General features: G+C 37.4%; 1 long non-coding RNA gene across 3 annotated transcripts in view; it reads right to left on the minus strand.

Moving 5' to 3' along the window:
* LOC118208642 overlaps nt 1-16,806 on the minus strand; it is a 33,748-nt gene extending 16,942 nt beyond the window's left edge. For 2 of the 3 annotated variants that reach the window (XR_004761606.1, XR_004761607.1), the window contains exons 1-2: nt 16,373-16,797; nt 5,204-5,243 (exon numbers count right to left, since the gene is read on the minus strand). This is a non-coding gene — a long non-coding RNA (uncharacterized LOC118208642). Of the gene's footprint in view, nt 1-5,203; nt 5,244-16,372 lie in introns of all 3 variants that reach the window. The other variant, XR_004761608.1, reaches the window with a different exon arrangement.
* Between the last annotated feature and the right edge of the window lie 3,172 nt (nt 16,807-19,978).

Consider the following 19,978-nt stretch of genomic DNA (forward strand, 5'->3'; position numbering starts at 1 on the left):
GCTACTGAATGACAGCCAGTCAAATGGGTTTCTATAGAATTAGTTTAGGGGGGGGAAGGGTTACAAAATATTAAAGTTATTGTCTAATCATCTGGAGGGGCTTAAATCCACCAGCACTGTTAAATGAAATTTGAACAGAATAGGCCTATTCAAATTTAGGGAGCGAAAAGAGCCAAGCACCAAATCAGCTAACAAAAAGGAAAAGATAACCAAAAATGAATCCATATTTTAAAAATAATTTTACCAGTACCCCCCCTTATATATCATTTTTCACATATAATGCATCAAAATGTTAACTGCTATGTTATTCTTTAAAATGCAACATTTTTGAAGTTGAATTTTTAATTTCAGTGAACTTGTAGCTACAGACTGTTTTTCAGTCTGTACACAATGCTTTGGTGAAGTATTGTACACTTTTTGTGATGGAGTATGGACCAAGAAAAAAAAACACATTCACATCTCTTCTCAACGTTCTCTTCTGAACAATGTCAAACATTCAGTACAGAGCAGGAAAAAATATCTCATTTTCTTAAACATGCCCTTTAAGAGGTCTAATGGTTTAATATTTTCAATGAACAATGTGCAAATTAACAGTTTTAGAGAAGAGATTCCCCATAGAGAGAAAGTCCAAACACCACCTTTAGTTATGCCAATGTCTTTCACTTGAAACCATGCAACATCACCCACATCTTGCAAGGAGTGCGCTCATATTTTCATCCAACATTGTTATCACTCATGGGTCTACCATTTTGACTTTCAAGAACAGAACCAACGCAGATCCTTTGTGTAAATCATTTACATGCAAATCATTACAACTCTGAGAATCTTATCTCTGAGCATATAAAATGTTTTCATAAAACATCATTGTTAAGACATACTTTAAGCGATAAGCTGCAGATGATTGCTCCATTTAACCATTTGCATACGTATCCTGACAAAAATTCAGTTTCCTGTGGTTAATAGTGATAAGAGAGACAGCCGATACCATTCCACATGCAAGCAAATATTCCCTCCAATGATTAGGGGTGGGTTGGAGGAGGAGGGAGGATGGTACAGGCTTTCAGCCACAGACAGACCAAGAATACAACTATGTTGGAATTTCTGGCTCTTTTTTGGTCATTCTCACACATAAAAAAAAAAAAAATGAATGCCAGCTCAACTTTGCATATTTTTTATTTTTTATATTTTGCTACAGCTAAAGACTCTGCACCAGTCTGAACCCATTCCTAAAGCCTTAGAGAAATTCTAAAACCAGACCTTTAAGTTCATATATAATGCTAATATAATGCATAAAATGCAGTGATAGTGTACAAATCATGACAGTGGGGTGAGGCAGCATCCGTGGACCCAGGAATCGGGACTTCAGTTCCTAAACGGGATGCTGCTGCAGTGCAGGCATCATCAGGTGGGCAGCAGCAAAACCCAGAAAATGCAGAAACCAAGTTTCAATAGACAAGGGCATCAGCTAAGCAGATAAATGCAGCAAACAATGCAATGCATCAGTAGCCCATGAGACAGAAAAGACTCCATGAAGAGGTTCATTTGTGTTCCCAGTGCATTGTATCAAAGACTGATCCTACTGCAGGGTTTACAGAGAATAAATCTTTATATATCTTCACGTCAAGTAAAAAAAACTGTTTGGCTTTTTGGAATACCCACCACCGACTAATCCAGGGAACCCCAAAGGTCAACGGGGACAGCAGAACAAGCACCACACTGCTTTGTGTGCCCCTCTGCAATCTGTTTCTCCATAACATAACAGACCTGGTGAATAATGAGGCGGTTCAAGATGGATCACTCCCTTGTTTCAGGGATGTGACCCTCCTCTCTTTTCTCCGCACCGCAGGTTAATTCTCCGGTCATTCAAGCTCTCCTAATGACGCTTGGCAGGGCCCAGGGTTAATTGCTGCGTTAACTCGCAAACACCGCTAACTGTGCTGTAAAGATGGAAGCTCTCATAATGAAATGCATGGAGGAGAGGCAGAGAGCATCTTCTGCTTCGGAACCATAGTCTGCTTTAAACAGAGGAGACCAATAGTCTCTGCACAGATAGGCTGCAATCACGTGTGTGTGTGTGTGTGTGTGTGTGTGCATGTGCATGCACGTATGTGTGTGCACTCATGCGTACACATGTGTGTGTATGTGTATGTGTGTGCATGTTGGTTTGTGTGTTCACATATATGTCCATGTTTTTATGTTTGCATGTGGCTGTGACTAAATGGTTCTTGTAAAGTAGTCGATGTGAACCTTATCACCTGCCGTCTTTGTTACCCTTATAGCAGGGCTGGATCTAAAAATATGGCCCGCTTTGTGTATGTGCTTGTATCATCTTCTTCCTGACACAAACCTTGGCATTAAAAAGGTATGTTTAACAGAGGAAAAGGGCTCCTGATAAATTATTCATTGGGACTGCATTGTTCTTTTTCTAATGAGCTGACACTGCTTGGAAATCTACAGAAATCAGAATGAGTGTTCTTCACTTGTAAGTAAAATGGGAGTCCCTTAAAGGTAATTAGCCATCCAAAGGAGCACACAGCTTCGCAGAGAAGACAAATGTATTTTTTTTCCAACTGGATACAGAATTACCTTGCTTTTCTATGCCTAGCCACTGTTTTTTCTGCTCCTATTAATTCTCTCTTGTTTTACAAGTCCTGCAGCATTAGAATGCATTTAGCTATGTTTTTCTTTACAGAAAGCAACATCTTTTAAAAAACTATATTTATTTAGACAATTACAGTTTTGAGTACTGTATTGCATTTCCCTATCCTGGCTGTTTTTGCTGTACTACTGTATCTCCAGAACATTCATATTTCAGAAAGACGCAAATGATTGTCACCATCACAGTGCATTGCCAGCGAATTGAAGAATACACACAGTCCAGCCATTACTAAGAGTCAGGCATACATCAGAACACACTCAGAATAATTATTCACACTGTAATTTATGATTATGTTTACAGTGAAGGTTCAGCAGAGCTCCCTCAGTAATTTCAACATCAATGCTCATCAATCATTTAATTTAAATGGTTATCATTTCCATTGTTACAAAACAGATTTAACAGAAGACCTCTAATATTGGATTCAAGATAGAGGGATTGGTTTGTGAGACGGTTAAAAAAAAGCTGTGAGATTCATTTCAGTTGAAGTCATCTGAAGCCTCATAGTATATCAATTTACCTCTTGTGAAAGGTCTAATGTAAGCCACAAATATAAACCAAGGAACTGCCCAAATAAAACATTTAATTTCACGAAGTCATAAGAACCAGACTGAGTCAAAACTGACCTGAGCTTACAGATTTTTGCACTCATGCACATGCACACGCACACATACATACAAAGACACATACACAAAAATGTACACATGCAAACACAGCATGTGCGCACACACCCACCCACATACACAAACAAACACAGCATGCACACGCACGTAGGCACTCTCTCTCTCACACACACACACACACACACACAGAGTTATGTCCTAGACACACTTCTACCCCTGTGTTTTAGTGCAGCCATGTTGCAAATTGATCAATACAAATTGATCCTGACATGTGTGTGGCAGTGCTGTAGACCTAGCATTAACACTAACTGTTGAAATAGGTTAGTAAGGCACATTTACCCCCAAAGAGAGTGTTATCTAATGCTTTCACAATACAGGCTAGTGTAAACATATGTTTGGATAAAATACATGCCTAGCACATATAAAAAACTGCATGCAGAGCAGGCAAACCCAGTTTTGCACTGGTTGATATTAGCAAGCCATTGGCAATGTAAATTCCTCTTTGGGTAAATGTACTTACCAAACTTTGTGCAACTGCATCAAAGATTTAACACACACACACACAAGTCCTGCCCCTGCTCTAATATCTACATCAACATGCTAAAACAATTCTTCTGTTCCGAACTCAAAATTAATCCTTTAATGTTTCTGAATCCCTGTTAATTGATGAGATATATTTACCCCATCCCTGTTAATTGTGTGTACATTAACACAATTATTTATTTCATTATTCCATTCAAAGCAAGGGACATATCTACACAAAGTGTTTTCTTTCCAGCATTATATTTGAAGCTATTATGTGGATGCCTGATTGAGTAGTCACACAAGCAGTCCAACCACCCCAAAGAATTGCTTATGGAATTGATAGGAACAAAGTAAGATGGCAATGTGATCAGCTGTTTGTTGATTACATAACATTTCCTCACATACTTCATTTAAGCCTTTTTCCACACAAGCACCATTTGTAATAATGAAGCTGAACAATGTCTACGACCACATTGCTAGGGACCAGTGTACCTTTGACTGGGTTGCCAGATTGAAAATCTAATTTGAGTGAACAAGACAGTTGGTGCATTCTGGTTGAACAGAGGCTTTGTGAGCAGATGAAGGCACCTTGAAGCATGGTAGTGCACATTTGGGTGCAAGTACACACACACACACACAAACACAGATCATTGGTAAGTTCCATCCCACCCAGTTACACAACTAAAACGAATTTTACACAAGATTTTTATATTTGCAATGAGGTGGAATGTAATATGTATGAATACTAACTGATACGTACTTACGCTGTTACTGGCTTTCATCATATTAGGTTCATGTTTAAATTGTGAGGAATGTGTGAATGCATAATTATGATATTTTACGCAATGATTATGCATGATTATGAGCTTTGAAAATCGAAACACTTGTATGTTACTAGACCTAAACAAAATTTGTTTTTAACTATACAATGGCCAAAACAAGTGCAAAAGGAACAAGAAAACAATAAATAAATAAATAAATAACAACAACAATAATAATAATAATCATCATCAAACGCATGCAACTGCAGCTAAAAGACAATTCGCCGTATGAAAATGATTTGTATGAAAATAATTTGTAACGTCCTCATTTAACAGGACGTGGGGCAGCACTATGCCCTAAATCGATAAGTTATCTGGACCATATGAACAGCAGGGTACAGCTACAAATCAATAGTTGACATTTTTGGTTACAGTCACTCAACATTGATCAGGCAGTATCAATTCGAATGTATTTAACGTTAGTTTAATCTTAAATCCAGAGTTTTAGGTCTACAGTTTGGAAGCCTGTCATTATTTTATAACTGCACTATCCTACCGTTAGATAAATAAATTTAGGTGGCGACAAACTAGCTTTGTAATAATCAATGTTTCATTGAAACGAACTAAAACAAACGTACCTGTGGTTTCATCGTCTTATTCCATTATTATTCCAAAGATCTGAAAAAATGTCAGAACTCCTTTTAAAAACACAATGACAAATACCACAGCAAGTACATGCAGGTTACACGGATAATCACCACTAACTTTAACTTTGACGATAAAACTTTTTTCTAGTGGAATGTCGATTGTCCGCGTGAGTCAGCTGGAGTTTTTTTCTTTCTTTTTTTCTTTTTTAGGAGAGGGGGGTGTGAGGTGCCTATGGGGTGAGAAGCCCGGTTAGTGCCTGCGCGCGGGTTTGACCAAGTGTTTATTCACTCACTGATTACCATTTTGTTTTTTGTTCAGATGTGAAAGTGTGGGCCCCTTGCATTCAAATCATCGCCCACCATCGTGATTGTGGAAGACAGCTTACCAGGCCCCTCGAATTGTTCGTAGCGAACAATAGATTCCTTTGTGAAGGTGTTTCTCTTTATTTCCGTATACAATACTTGAGGGCCCTTCTAGTTCGGCTCTTAGGAGATGTTTGCAAAATTATACCCCTCTATATGCCTCTCCAAATAAGTACATAAAAAACAGACGAGAAACAGCATTTTAGGTATGTATTGTTTTCACAGGGGAAAGGGAATTATTATCTTTGAGTTGACCGTAAATATATTTTCAAAATTCGTGCAACTTTATCAAAGTGTTTAAGACATGAAATGTCATTCCAACGAAGCAAACAGAACAGGTTTCGGAAATTATTGGACTGTTGTATCATAACAATGAAAAAAAAATCAGGCGCGGTAATCTTTGTTGCTAGCACTGCAGAGTGCGCGCGCGCGCACACACACAAACATAAGATTTACATATGTACACACGCAGCAAAAGAGTACGCTTGTAGTATAACACACCACAACATTAACGACAGTTTAACGTGATCGTGTATAGTGTATTGGTTTTGAGGCGGACCCTACCCAGTAGGGCACAGAGCTGACCTTTTCCCTCTCTGGTTGAATAGTCCCATGAGTGAAGCACCCAGCTGCGCCTATCTAGGCCTTCAACATCAGTTCAGAAATCGGTATGATTTCCCTGGGAAACAACCACTCGGGGATCAAGTAACCTTCATAACAGTTTAAACGTGGTATTGGCATTTCCTTTCTGCCTTTTTCCTCTTTTCTAAAATGTCATCCAGCGTTAGAAATAAAACAAGTAACCTAACCTATTACCCAGTAATTAAGTTATTATATAATTAGCAATAGCTATCGTCATCATCAAGGTCATGATCACCATCAACAACAACAACAGTAATAATACTAATAATAATAATAATAACAACAATAATAATATAAAACCGGTAGGGAAAATCTCGCAATCTGATTGGTTATTAGCCGTGGTATAACAACTGTATGTATAAGATGTGTATAGGATATAGGATATGTATACTTTCCATATGTGTGTCTTAATAAAGTGGCACGCGTGCCAATAAGTTCTGACCGTATCCACCATTTATAAGTGCGAATATATCATGTATACAAGTTTCCATATATGTAAATGGCGGCATCCTTGTCGCAAGTGTAACTCCTATTGTAAACCACAGGAATTATAAGGCAGTTGTAGCAAGACAGTGAGGTTTAATTTACCCCAATCTCCCATCCACCCACCACTACCCTTGCACCCCGCCCTCCAATACTGCAGTATGCGCATTGCTACGGCATGATTTTATAGAAACAGAAGAATACAATCTATAATTTATTTCAAACACATATTTGAGGAATTTCGTCCCAATTCTCGTGCTACTAACACGTGATACAACATTTCAAATGAAGTGTTTTTGAAATTAGGTAATGCAAAGCGTTCCCTTACCTCGCAACGGGCAAATTGTATGCGTTTACCAGAGTGTATATATCTGAGACATACATGATATAGGCTACATACATGACATACATACAGGCCTATATAAACTATTTTTAATTCAGTATTAGAACGTTTATAATAAGAAAAAATACAATTCCATGCTTCATTCAGCCATTTCATTATGATTATTGGGAGAGAATGCTCACGCGTCATAACTTCAATACAAAGTGTAAAAAAAAAAAATTCTCCCAACACCAGACCTTTTTAGAATTTCAAGATGGGAACTCCTCAAACTTTAGTGGAGGTGGCGTAGCAAGATTGGCGCAGACAGAATGAGGTCTAAACAACTGCAGAATGTTCGGCATTAATAAGCGCGTGCGTCCCGTACATAGTATGGCCTCCAAAGGAGATATCAGTGTAATGTAAGCCCGCGAGAATTTGAGTTATTGGTCTGATGTGGAAGGTCGGCCACAGCCGTGCACCTCCGCCCACATAAAATGAAATGTGGGGTCGTCTGAAAGACCACCTCACCACTACAGTCGTTTGAAAGAACATGCACCGTGATTAAGCGTATTCCTAGGAAAACTAATTAATACGTAAAAATACGAAAAAAGTTGGAATACCACTGTGGTAGAGACTTGGGCCCACTCTTTCTAATTGAACGGAGTCAAGGTTGCAAACACGCTCAATTACAAAACAGGGACACCCACAAACCGCACTCTCCGCTGTACACTTGCATTATAATCGTTAACACGGAAGAGTAATGCATCAATGAAAGTACAATATTCTTCCCCTCTCATTTTCATCTCAATCCCAAGCCATTGTTACAGGGCGAAAGGACAAAACACTTAAGCACATCATAACTTAAATATACGCACACATTTTCCTGCTAAACCACAGAATTCGAATCTGAACCTTGCATAACTGAAGCTAACTCTACCCCCTCATTGTTGTGGCTATTGTAGTGACTGCGTGTTGGGATTGGGGGCGTAATGAGAGGGCTACGACCCCCTGATGGGGTGGATTTGCTACCCAAAGACCGTTAGACAGAAACTGAATGAATAGGGCTGAATGTCATTGTAATGCAACGGGACAGCTCCTCCTTCATTCAGTTTAAGTTGTGGAGGCCGCTCAACCAAGCAACAGAGAAGAGAGTAAACTCGATCTACGTTTTGTGCTCCCTCTCTTAGCATTTTTTACGACATGTGACTTTCTTTATACATTATAAAATACCACAGTGGTATTTTATTGATGGCGATAATGTTACTGCGTTTCCGTATCAAAGGAAGACCGTCCAGGAGCCACGATGGGTGGGGGAAGAAATCATCAAAGTACCATGTGTGTAAGAAAACGAGTAGTTTCTCTTTCAGGGTTTCTTGTATAAAATGCACGTAATTCCTTCACCTCAGGAAATGGTGTTCTAGTTTTCAGATCATATTTCTAATTTAAATATTTTAGTTTGTGCCTTTAAGGGGACGCATTGAATAGTCTTGTTGAGAGACGCTACATAATATGAGATTTAAAACAACTGTTTAAAAACACCTTATTGTTAGAACGACCGTAAATTTAGCCACTCATTTAATGTGAAACGCTTTTGCGCGCTTCTTGTCAGATAACGTTATAGTCTGCATTTCAGTTATCATAAAAAACTTAACAGCCCATATAACAAATGCTATATCAGACAAAGAAGCCATTCGTGAACCTCGATTTGAAGGAAAAAATAAAAATAAACGCAATTCTGTATTCAAACATTTCAGCCTGCTGTAGCCTACAATTCATCGCTTTGTTCAATCAACAGCGGGTGGTAGGTTTGGGGGGGGGGGGGGGGGGGGGGAAAGGCCATTTGAAAATCAAGAGACATTTTCTTCCGGGACACCAATCGATATGGTACTTGGGAATTTTCTTTAGTGCAATATACTTTAAAATTTATATGATGCGTATTGTTAGAAAGAAGGATAATATTGTTTTATATTATATAACATTAAATTAACGTCAGCAAATCAATTTATTGCTATTAGTCCTATATGCAAACGAGATCGTTACACATTCTACATGCGCCTGTATTTTGTGGAGAAATAAATTGTCGTTCAGAACGGGATGCATTTATTGAAATTATTCGATACCCTATGGCTGTGTGTGTGTGTGTGTGTGTGTGTTTATACGAGTTCACGATTCTTGACGGTTTATAGCTTAAATTACACAAAACAGCATTTTGCAACAATACTATTCAAAGTCATTCAGTTCTTCATCGTTCTTTAGATCTGATCATAAAATACCAACGCGTGTGCATAAGATTAATCAGAAGTCATCAAATGATCACTTGACACACACCATTCTGAGAAAAGCAATGGGAAGGTATTGAAACGAAGTTTAATTGTGTCGGCTCCACGTCCTGATAAGGGTTCGCCAGAGATCCTGAAGTAATCTTAGCCGAGTTTGGACCTATACAGATATGTGTCTACTGAGGTGGATGTCAGTGAGTGTGTGCGAGTGCGCGCGTGTTCGCGCGCGCGCAGTATGGGGTGCAGGAACTATTAAAGGTGATACAACCTAGGCGTATTTAATGTTTTAAATTAACAATTGGGAATAACAGAAAATAATCATTGTTTTCAATACCATGGACAGCGAAATGCACTAAAGAAAGGCGTAAAGAATACATCACCCTTATAATTGATGACATGAAATATACACAACACAGAACGCCAAATACTACATAGGCTACAACATAATATATTTCAGTCAAAACAATTTTTAGGAAATTACAGACTTGACCGTAATGTTATTAGTTTGATTTTTATAAAATAAATTAGACTGTTATATAAAATGAAGCATTACTTGCATTTAGATTTAAAATAATATTTTAATTGATATGTTGGGGCCTGTATCCTTGCATTCAAGTCGATTATAAAATGTACATGTTTTACAATTAAATTACTTATAATATGATTTTACGTCCATCGTTAACAACCAAAACATGAACACAGATAATATTGCTATAATATATACTGGAAATGGGAACGCCTCCTTAAAAACGATATATATCAGCCAAGAAGTCATGGCGTCCAAGATTTTGCATAAGCACTACGACAGAAATCGTTTGCATACACGTGAATAATCACTTTCCAAATAAGGTGTTTTAAAATGTTGTGGACATTAAAATCGTAGCCTATATTCATGTTCCTAAAAGCAAATTCCTTTATTTGAGAAAAGAAAGTAAATTTAAACTCCCTTGTGGCAAAGAGGATTTATACATGATTATGGCAGACAAGTAGAGGTCACTTGCCGCCTTTTAAAACAAAAATTTATTATTGCAAGATATTCGCTGACAGTTGCTTCAGAGCTTTATTGCTAGTCGTGTAAGTAAGCTATAAATACTCAGATGTTACATTTGGATGTATCAAATTCATCAGAACAGTTTATATCAGCATCTTATTTGAAAGGTCAACGTAAATACAATGCATTTCCCATAAACAATAGCAAATTCCTTGTCTAAAACCTAACTCCATCAATATAGAATCGGGAGTTGTCTATTGCTACTATATAAATTGCATCTTAATACATTTAGTATATGAACAGTGTTATAGTTCACAAAAGTGGAATATATTTATTGATTTGGTTAATTTGTTGAATCTGCAGCCTACGAAACTGCCTACGTTGACTGAATGAAATATCCATGTTTTTTTTTTTTCGATACCGATCTTCTATGCGATTTTCTGTGAGTCTGAGAGCCAAAGGTATATAATATTTAGCAATAATAAACAACGTTCAGCAGAATGTCAGATCCTATGGTTTCAAGGACATCTTGCTGATGAGGATTTGGTTAATGGGGGAGAACTTGGGCCCGGGCCATGACGTCATTATGTCCCAATGTAATCCTCTTGTGCTGAACCCAATCAGCAGAAGGGCTGCGAGTGTCGGGGATGCGAAGAAGGAGCTCTAATCCGCTAGACTGGATCAGAGGAGCTGAAAAAAACCCAGGGCTGGACCAAAAACCTGCTGCCTAGGACGATCAAGATAAAAAAGGGATAAATCGAAAGGGACACGTCCCAGTCCTTATAGAAGTCGGCGGAGTGAGAGTAGAAGGAAAAGAACACGGTGCGCACAGAGGATGTTTCTGGAGGTCTGTCGATGAAAGCAACGTAATTTTGGCAGAAGACGAGAAAAATACTAGGTCCATTGTTATTCCGTCATTTCGGGGGAAAAGAAAGTGTGTGAAATAGCTGAAGATAACGAGAGATCGACTGCCTGCTTTTCGTTCGAGTTATACCGTTATATAGCCTACAAACAAAACGACACAAAAAGAGAGCAAACGTGCATCTCTGACGAGCCTCAGGAGGGCGTTTGCAATGGACGAGAGGGGCAGCTGTAGCAGAGCTCTACTACTGGAGACATTCTCGTTCGTATGGAGTGGGTACATTTCTAATCAGATATAGTATTGGTATATAGTAATTATGGCTGGTGTTATTTTATTTTTGGAAGATAAACTCTGTTTTTAGGGCGCGATCCTGTGCCATTTTCATGGAGGACAAAGACAGGAGACTGTAAACAGCCGTTTTGAACGAGGGAAATTATCGAACGCGACAGATGCAAGGGTAGACTACTTTGGAACCCTAAATCTCACGCCTCCATAGAGCAGCAGCACTGCAAAGCTTAACTGCTTAAGCAATAATGAATCGTCTCTCTTTTTAGGAGGTGTTCCTGTGGATTTTTCTGGGCTGGTTTTCACTGATTTCGTAGAACCGTTATTACTTCACTGTGTTCGGAAAACGATGACTCATGCATTGTATATGCTCAATATTATTTGTGTATTTTGGCCGTACAGAGGCGAAACTGGCTTATAGGCAAATATTAAATATATGTCTGTGCATGTATTAGCCTAAATTTAGGGACATAAATGCATGTTGGTGTGGATTTATTGATTTTAGGAAATAATTACATTTGGTTTGTCTATATGTTATATTGATTTTGGCTATTTTACTGGTAATTGCTCATTGACCCCGATTGTATTGGGATTGCGTCGGCGTCGTGGGTCCATTATGAAATCAGCGTAACTTAAATTGATAAGATTCAGGGAAGCCCTAACTGTGAGCTCTGTTCCCGGTCAACTCTTGTCCTGCTTGACAGCTCGTGCCTTAGGGTGCTCATTTCCATAGGTGGGGGAGGAGTGTCACATAGGGTTACCGCTCTGCGTGTTCACAGCGGACCTTGATTTAATGTCCATACAATTAAGGCACGCGGTGAATGCCAAGAGAGGAATCTAAAGAACAACCTATTTTGAGGGATGATTAAATTACGCACCATTACCTCACGCAGACGAACATTTTAATGTTCAGGACTGTAAATTACCATGGCATCAGAACCAGACTTTGTGTGCCTTTCCTAGGGTGATTTCTAATGCAGAGGTAATCGTGCATGCATATTTAACTGACAGCTACAATTTGGTGTTTATTTTACTTGGTATAGCTATCCCGTTGAAATGCCATTTCATTTCATTGTAAAGGTCTTCTTATATTCAGTTTAATTCATGTAACGTTCACTTTTGTCCAGTACATGTGTGGGTGAGGCATGAAACAGGTGGTATTTCTGTTAGTTTACCATTACCCAAGCGACAAGGCCTATGCCTTTTTGTTAATTATGCTTTGATATCAGCGGATAGAAAGATAATGCATTAGCCCATGCACGCTAGATAATAATATGTTAAAAATAATTAAATACTTCTGATGTGCAATCTCGTTAGTGACATGAACGTCAGAATTTACTAAAAGATTATTATTTATTTAATTGACGGAGGGGTCAGGACATTTATCAATTTTGGGCCTAATTATAGTCTTACCCACTGAGAAATAGGCTCCATTCAGTAGGTCACCACCAATTATTTGTAGTGTCCATATGCAATCTATACTGTCTGCTCTAATAAAACGGAAGTGAATTGGTATCACTACTCATTACTTGACGCTCCCGAGGTTAATTGCAAAGACCCTCTCTTGCACCGCAATATTCCATAGTACAATGACCCTGTCAAGTGAAATATAATTACCATACATATGTCCACACACACGGGTGTGGAGGGTAATATTGTGAAAAAAGAACCTGGTTTAAAAAGTACCAATTAAATTTTATTTAATTATCTGAAGAAATACCTTAAATTCTCTTTCAGCTACTTAATCCCAATTTTAACAACACGAGCAATGACTTGATTACCAAGGTCAGCAAATCTATCCATAACAAAACATTTAATAATAATAAAAAAATCGATTTGTTGTAACCTAAATGAAATACTACAACAAATGCACTGCATAACCTCTTTACCGAACGTAGCTTTTAAACTGAACCTGCGTTGCCATTTAGTTTTAATTATCAAGATAATTTATTTTGGTTATTTAAATGCGTTTTTATTTTGACATAAAACCCACAATTTTCCTGAAAGTGAATTTAATCAAAAAATCTAAATACTTGGATAGATGTATGTAGTGTACGTAATATTTTTTATATTCTCATTATACCGCTTTTGTGTGAATCAGCGCCATCTATGGACACCCCTCGCTGACGTTGACTACTAAACTACTAATTAAATTCGTATTACATTCACCACTCAGAATATTTTGAAATATAAGTACATTTTGTTTAAATTTTGTAATTATTATTAATTATATTAACCACTGTTGATGTGAGAATGTCACACCAGCACATTACAATCAAGATATGCGCTTATTTCTGTAAAAGGCAACGTGGAATCACTGCCCTGAGAGGTAAATTTAATTTAAAGTAAGGCATTTAGGATTCGCTAATACATAAATATATCTGCAAGATGCCAAATGACATTCAGAAGGCCCAAAAATAACACAGTCACTACTTGCTAACTTTTCACGCGTGAAATGGTAGATGTGCATTTATATTATATTAATTGTAGATCATGTCTTTGTATTTCTGGCTACTGCACAAGTACGAGTATTTACACGAATAATGGGAATTTCTTGCTTTAATGTGTTTGATTTTACAAATATGTTGCGAGTAAAAAAACTACAGGCACATTTGTACCTGGTTCATTTACAGCCTACATAGTTTAAACTAATTTTAGCATAGTCAGATAAATCGATAAAAATAAAATGCGTCAAGACGATAACATTGTGCGCGTAATTACGCATGGTGAACTTTTAGAACCAAATGACCACTTACAATCAATTGCTGTTAGGTGCGATTAATGTAATACATGCTGGAATAAACTAAATATAAATCCAAATCAAGCTCTCTGCGTGTGTGACAGAGAGGGTGTATGAGAGTGAGAGCCGTAGAGTGAAAGACAGACAGACGAAGAGTGAAAAATGGCAAGGCTCCTCCTCTTTTAGCTAATACACGACTGACCACGTGTCACATCTGTTGTTGTGTATCAGCAAACGTCTGTTTTGCACAACCTTAAAGTCTTCCTTGCGCTCACTTGACTATGATTGTCAAATGGGTTACGTGAGAATAAGTGGATTAAGGGAACAAACAAAAAAATCGTTATTTGGTATTGTGTTACGAGGAAAGAAGATATTAGCGTATCGTTTATTCACGGCCTCATTCCAAGAGACGGCTAAGGTTCATCGATACGAAGTTTACTTAGGTTAACAAGAAACAGGGCTATTTAAGATTAACGATGACATTCGATAAGGTCATGCATAGTTTTTGAAAAAAATTGTGTGTTTAATGGATATTTGATTAGCTTGTTCAAAGATTGAACTATTTGACCGGCAATTGTGACCTCTTAAAATTGTTACACGACTGACAAAAACGATGGCTACAACGAGAACTAGCAAATGTCAGCTTGTCCATTTTGTTTTGTTTTATGTAATATTAGCGATAAATTGTACGAGCCTAAAATAAATACATTTCTATATTACCTCATTGTTTGTGTGACTCTGTAATACGATTTAGGTTACCAGAAGTTAGATTTGTTTTTAATATAAGTAGGCCTAATATTTTCATTTAGCCTGGATGCACTGTCATAGCACATTGAATTCCTTATTTTAAGAAGTGAATGTAGACATACCTGGTTTTATGGCCACAATTTGGTTATTGAGTGAAGATTTTGTAATCATCGGCAGTTCCTCGTTCGACAAGGTTTGTATCAAAGTCCCTTTCGAATATAAAATTATTTAGAGCTCATTTTGTAATAGGTAATTGGAAATCTCGATTAGCTGTTAATTGATCTACAACAGGCGTTTTAATTGTACAGATGTTGCACTTGCATACAATATACCTGACATCCAGTCGCATATTTTGACGTGAGTGGGATCTTAAGCTCTGCAGATGTGAGAGAAAATTTGAGTGTCAACCTTTGTTCCACACTTTTATGCTTTGTTCCAAACAATGGATAGGCTGTCGACAGCGGCTTTCGTCGGGTTCAGTACCATATTGTGTGGAAGATTTAAACAGTTTAACACAGATTGACTACATTTTCACTTGCATTTTAGGCCTATTGAGGAAAAATGGTCGCCTACACCATGTGAGACATTGAAGCTGTAATTTTAGGCCTTCAGCTTGCGTTAATATAAGATTGTCTTTAGAACAAAGTTGCTGATAAATATTTTCATAGGGCTTTAACTTAGTTCAGTTTGAACTAATTGCACCAGTGGTTCGATTTTATTATGATAACGCAAACACATTCACATTATATAAAGATCCAGCCGATATAAAATGGGAGGTCATTTGACAGAACATCTTTTTCTCATATTTAGAAAATTAATACTTAATTTTTGGAATTTGACACTTGTGATTATGAATGGTGACATAAATTCTTAATAATGTTTCAATAACGTTATACGTTTTGCAAACGTTGGCTCCCCGGCATTTGCCTATATGGTAGCCTTCATTAAGAATGCCAAGAGGAACAATTTGGCGCATTGTATAACTTCATTTTGTTCAGTTTGACGCAATGATTGGCACGGTAGCTAAGCAAGGCTACAAAGGGTACAGTAAGGTGATGCTATCTGAGGGAAGTAATTGCCGTGTCTGTCTTGAAAGTACCTGCATGTTTAAAATCGTATTATTCTTCCAATTCGGAAAAGGGATATGTAGATACGTAGCTTCAAGTTTTATATTAAATTAGCCTGTTACGTCAGTGATGGAATTTAACAAATTAACTCGCTGCATTAATACCGAATATTCAAAGTCGTTTTCACACAATTTTACAAAATTAAACTGGGTCTTTGTGGTGTTGGCCGTGAAGACTAAATTCGGCCTAAACAAATAATCTATTTCTTAAGTACGGCCACATGCATAGGCAGCGTGGGACAAAATCCCAGTGGCGACCAGCAAATCCACATTGATTTCAACAGAGAAAATGATTGTCCCAAATATATCACACTACTTACCAACGCCCCAGAGTCAAAGGCACTGATCCCTGTTGGCGCGGAGGCGCGTGCCATGTCACGCAGCATTAGTGCAAATGTCGGAAGTCCTTAGAACCTAGTCTTCGGTATAATGGGAGGGGCTTCACTTTCCTTTCCAGTTGTAGGCTCTGGAGTGTCATCAACGGAACTGCAAGGATTATCAAACGCTTACATTGCACATTCTCCAGTTGTAGGTTTCATGCCACGTGCCAACTTTTTGCCATTCAGCTTGAAAACATCCGCATTTTACGCTAGGCCCAAACACATTAACAGTCAACAACCAAAAACCTTGAATTTATAATTGGTCATACACAGCTTCGTATGTTCAATACCATTTCAAGACACTGCCGAACACTCATCAGCCACGAACAATCGCATGCATCATGTCCAATTGGTTTGACAGTGAAGTTGGAGTTGTTTTTACCTGAAAAAAAAAAAAAAAAAAAACGGTATTGCTCACACCAGTCAGCACCTTGGATAGCTCTCGAGTCCGACTAGCTCTCAAGTGTGTGCTTGAGAGCTAGTGGGACCCAACACGTCCAAAACAGTACTACAATGACGGTCACCGTCAGCTAAAACGCCAACCGTTTTCTGTATCAAATAACCACGGTAAACTAAGGCATTGTCAAAGGCTTCATTCCTGCGTTACTGCTGTTTTCATGCCACAAATTGCAAACACATACGTGCCACTTAATGTATACCAATACGAATAAATAACTAAGAATAATAGCAATTATATAGTTTCTTTCTAAACGCGCAATTATCGATAACGTTTCAACACACTCCAACGTATTAAGCTATTTTGGCAACTTGAAAATCCACTTGCCCTCTTAAATAATTGGCATTAACTGCATTATATAGCCAACACAGTTTTACACTTTCTATATGCAGGAGTTCGTTGCACTTGTGTTAGGTTTCAACATGTACCTACCTTTGCATTAGAATTTATGTATTTTATTGGAACCAAATCCGTACAGCTACAGCTCTCGTTTAACGAAGAGTAGTGCACCATCTATTGTCGCATGATTGTAACCGCAACAAAGTGCTGTAGCTTTAGCCGTTTATATGGTACTACTACGACACCAAAGAATACGATTGTTTTTCCCAATTAATTCAGCGTTTCCATAAACAAAACCACTGGGTTTTCCAGGATCAACTTTAATATAGCAAACTTTAACTAGGCCGCCGCCCCTTTACAAAATATTGATGTTTAAGGGAAGACAAAACGTTTGAACATAAACATTGTCTTCCTTCCTTTTCTAGTAGTCTACCAAAGTAGTCTTAGCAAAACCTCTGTCAAAACAGTTCTGCCTGCAAATTATATATAAAGGGGATGACATTTTTCAACTCCAACACATCCACACTGCTTCTTTTTCCACAGGACCACAAAGCATAAGTTCCAAGTGTCATGGAAAATAATTGTTACTTTTCCACCTTACAAACTATTAAAAACTGTCTCATGCTTGCATCTGAGTTTGAGGTTGGCAAAAACCCATTCCTTAGACTGTGTAACACAGTAAGTTTCCATTTGTCCTCTTTTTGGCATAGTAGCAAACATCACATTCCAAGTCACACCAAAAGCCCAAAACTCCTGCCAATACTCCTGCCATGGCTTCCGTAACAAAAATGTTACAGAAGCCATGACACAACTTTTGGAAGCAACAACTGTTTGCATGAACATTTCAGACTGCTGTCTTCACTTTAGCAATGATAATGACAATACTTATCAGTCACTTTTGTACACAGCCTTTTTAAACTTGATGGTGACAGATTTTAAAAGCTTCTGTTACAGCAGTTCCTATTGAATTTTAGGACAAGAGACACTTAATACAACATACATAGATATTTCATTTTGATATAATTACAATAAGTTTGCCCATTTGTCTTTTGAATAAGCAACTGACAGATAATGTGACTTTGATAAGGGGAAATGAATAATATGTATGGTATTTTAGCAAAAAAAAAAAAAAAAAAGAAGAAGAATTTTAAATATTTTTTCAATTGTACAAATATTTTTGGTGATCACTGTGCAAACATTTAGGAAGAATGTCCATTTCAGATGAATACTTTAATTAAAAATGAGTTAAATCCGTTTAGCTTGATACATATTAGCCCATAAAATAATTTTTGCAGGCTTTTTTATTTTTAAAATTTTAAAATAATTTCAACTTCACTGACCATCAAACTTCTATAGCACAAGTCCAATAAATGTAGGACATGCTTTAATTGGTTATTCATATTAAACAAAGAGCACTACAGATAGACTGATCAGAGTACATCCATGTACTTTTAAAACAAGAACCTAGACATGCGAAAGCTTAAAAAAATAAAATAAATAAATAAATAAAAACACATCACATCACTTGCTAAATAGATATTTTTTTTATTAAGGCTTGGAATATTCTAAAGGTAGAGGAAGAATAGAATCAATATGTTTAACCTTACAGGCAAAATCCACAGACACGACTAAAGTGGTCTAATTACTAAATCATTTCTTTATAGATTCATATTCATCTTATTTTAAAATTTAATTTAGTTCCTTTTGTGTACTTTATTTTTAGAGACAGATAAGCAGCAGCTTCCATGCAGTGAACTCCCTCTATTGATTAGCATGTGCATGTTTTCCTGTACTAGAGCAACAGGCATCATCATCGTTTCATGCTTCTACACTCAAAGGCAACAAGATATCCCCCTCAAGGTTAAAGGTCACAGCGCCATTTTCAGAAAAAAAAAAAAAAAAAAATTAAATTAAATATTGTTCAAACTACAATATGGTACAGCTACAGCACTCCAAGAAAGGGTCTTGGGATGTAATTTTTTTGTGCAGACTTCCTGAATTATCTTGCAAATTAACATCACCAAATAGCAGGATTGCTCCACAAATCATACACAAAAGTGTGAGGTCATTGAATCAGAGCCACACAAGTAAGCGTGGAGAGGAAAACTCCCATGACCCACAAAATATCCTGGGGTTTCACCCACAATGTCAACTTGGAGAACATTTAAATGATCAGATCATCTTATTTTGAAGATGAGATTCAGGAGTATGTAATGGCAGTTTAGTAGGTTGCCCAGTGACTTAAGACTGAGAGTTTCCCTTTCATACCTCTCATACCATCCTGAACAACCAAGGAAACAGTTGATGAAAAATAATTCTCACCATAATGTTTGGAACAAATGTTTGGATGGAGTATGTATAAAACTGATATAATCCCTACATGATGAAACCAAAATGTATAAACCCTGTATACCCTTTAATAAAAGCTTATAATTTCCACTTTAACCCCATGTAAATTGTTTGATTACAAATCTAGAATTGTGGAGAACAGAGCCAAATTAATGAAAATAAATATGTCAAAAAATATGTCTTTGTCCCAAACATTATGGGTAGGCACTGTGTGTGTGTGTGTGTACATACATATGTATGTGTGTGTGGGACTAGATTCAGCTGTAAATTTTGCTGATACAGTATGGAACACATTTGTTGGCTAAATGCCTTTAAGGTATCAAGTGTCTAAGGTATCAAATGAGCCTCAAACCATCATGCTGCTGCCAGATATGCAGTAAATACTACAAGAATTGTTTCTC

The sequence above is a fragment of the Anguilla anguilla genome, chromosome 11 (genome assembly GCF_013347855.1).
Source record: "Anguilla anguilla isolate fAngAng1 chromosome 11, fAngAng1.pri, whole genome shotgun sequence".
Taxonomy (NCBI): domain Eukaryota; kingdom Metazoa; phylum Chordata; class Actinopteri; order Anguilliformes; family Anguillidae; genus Anguilla; species Anguilla anguilla.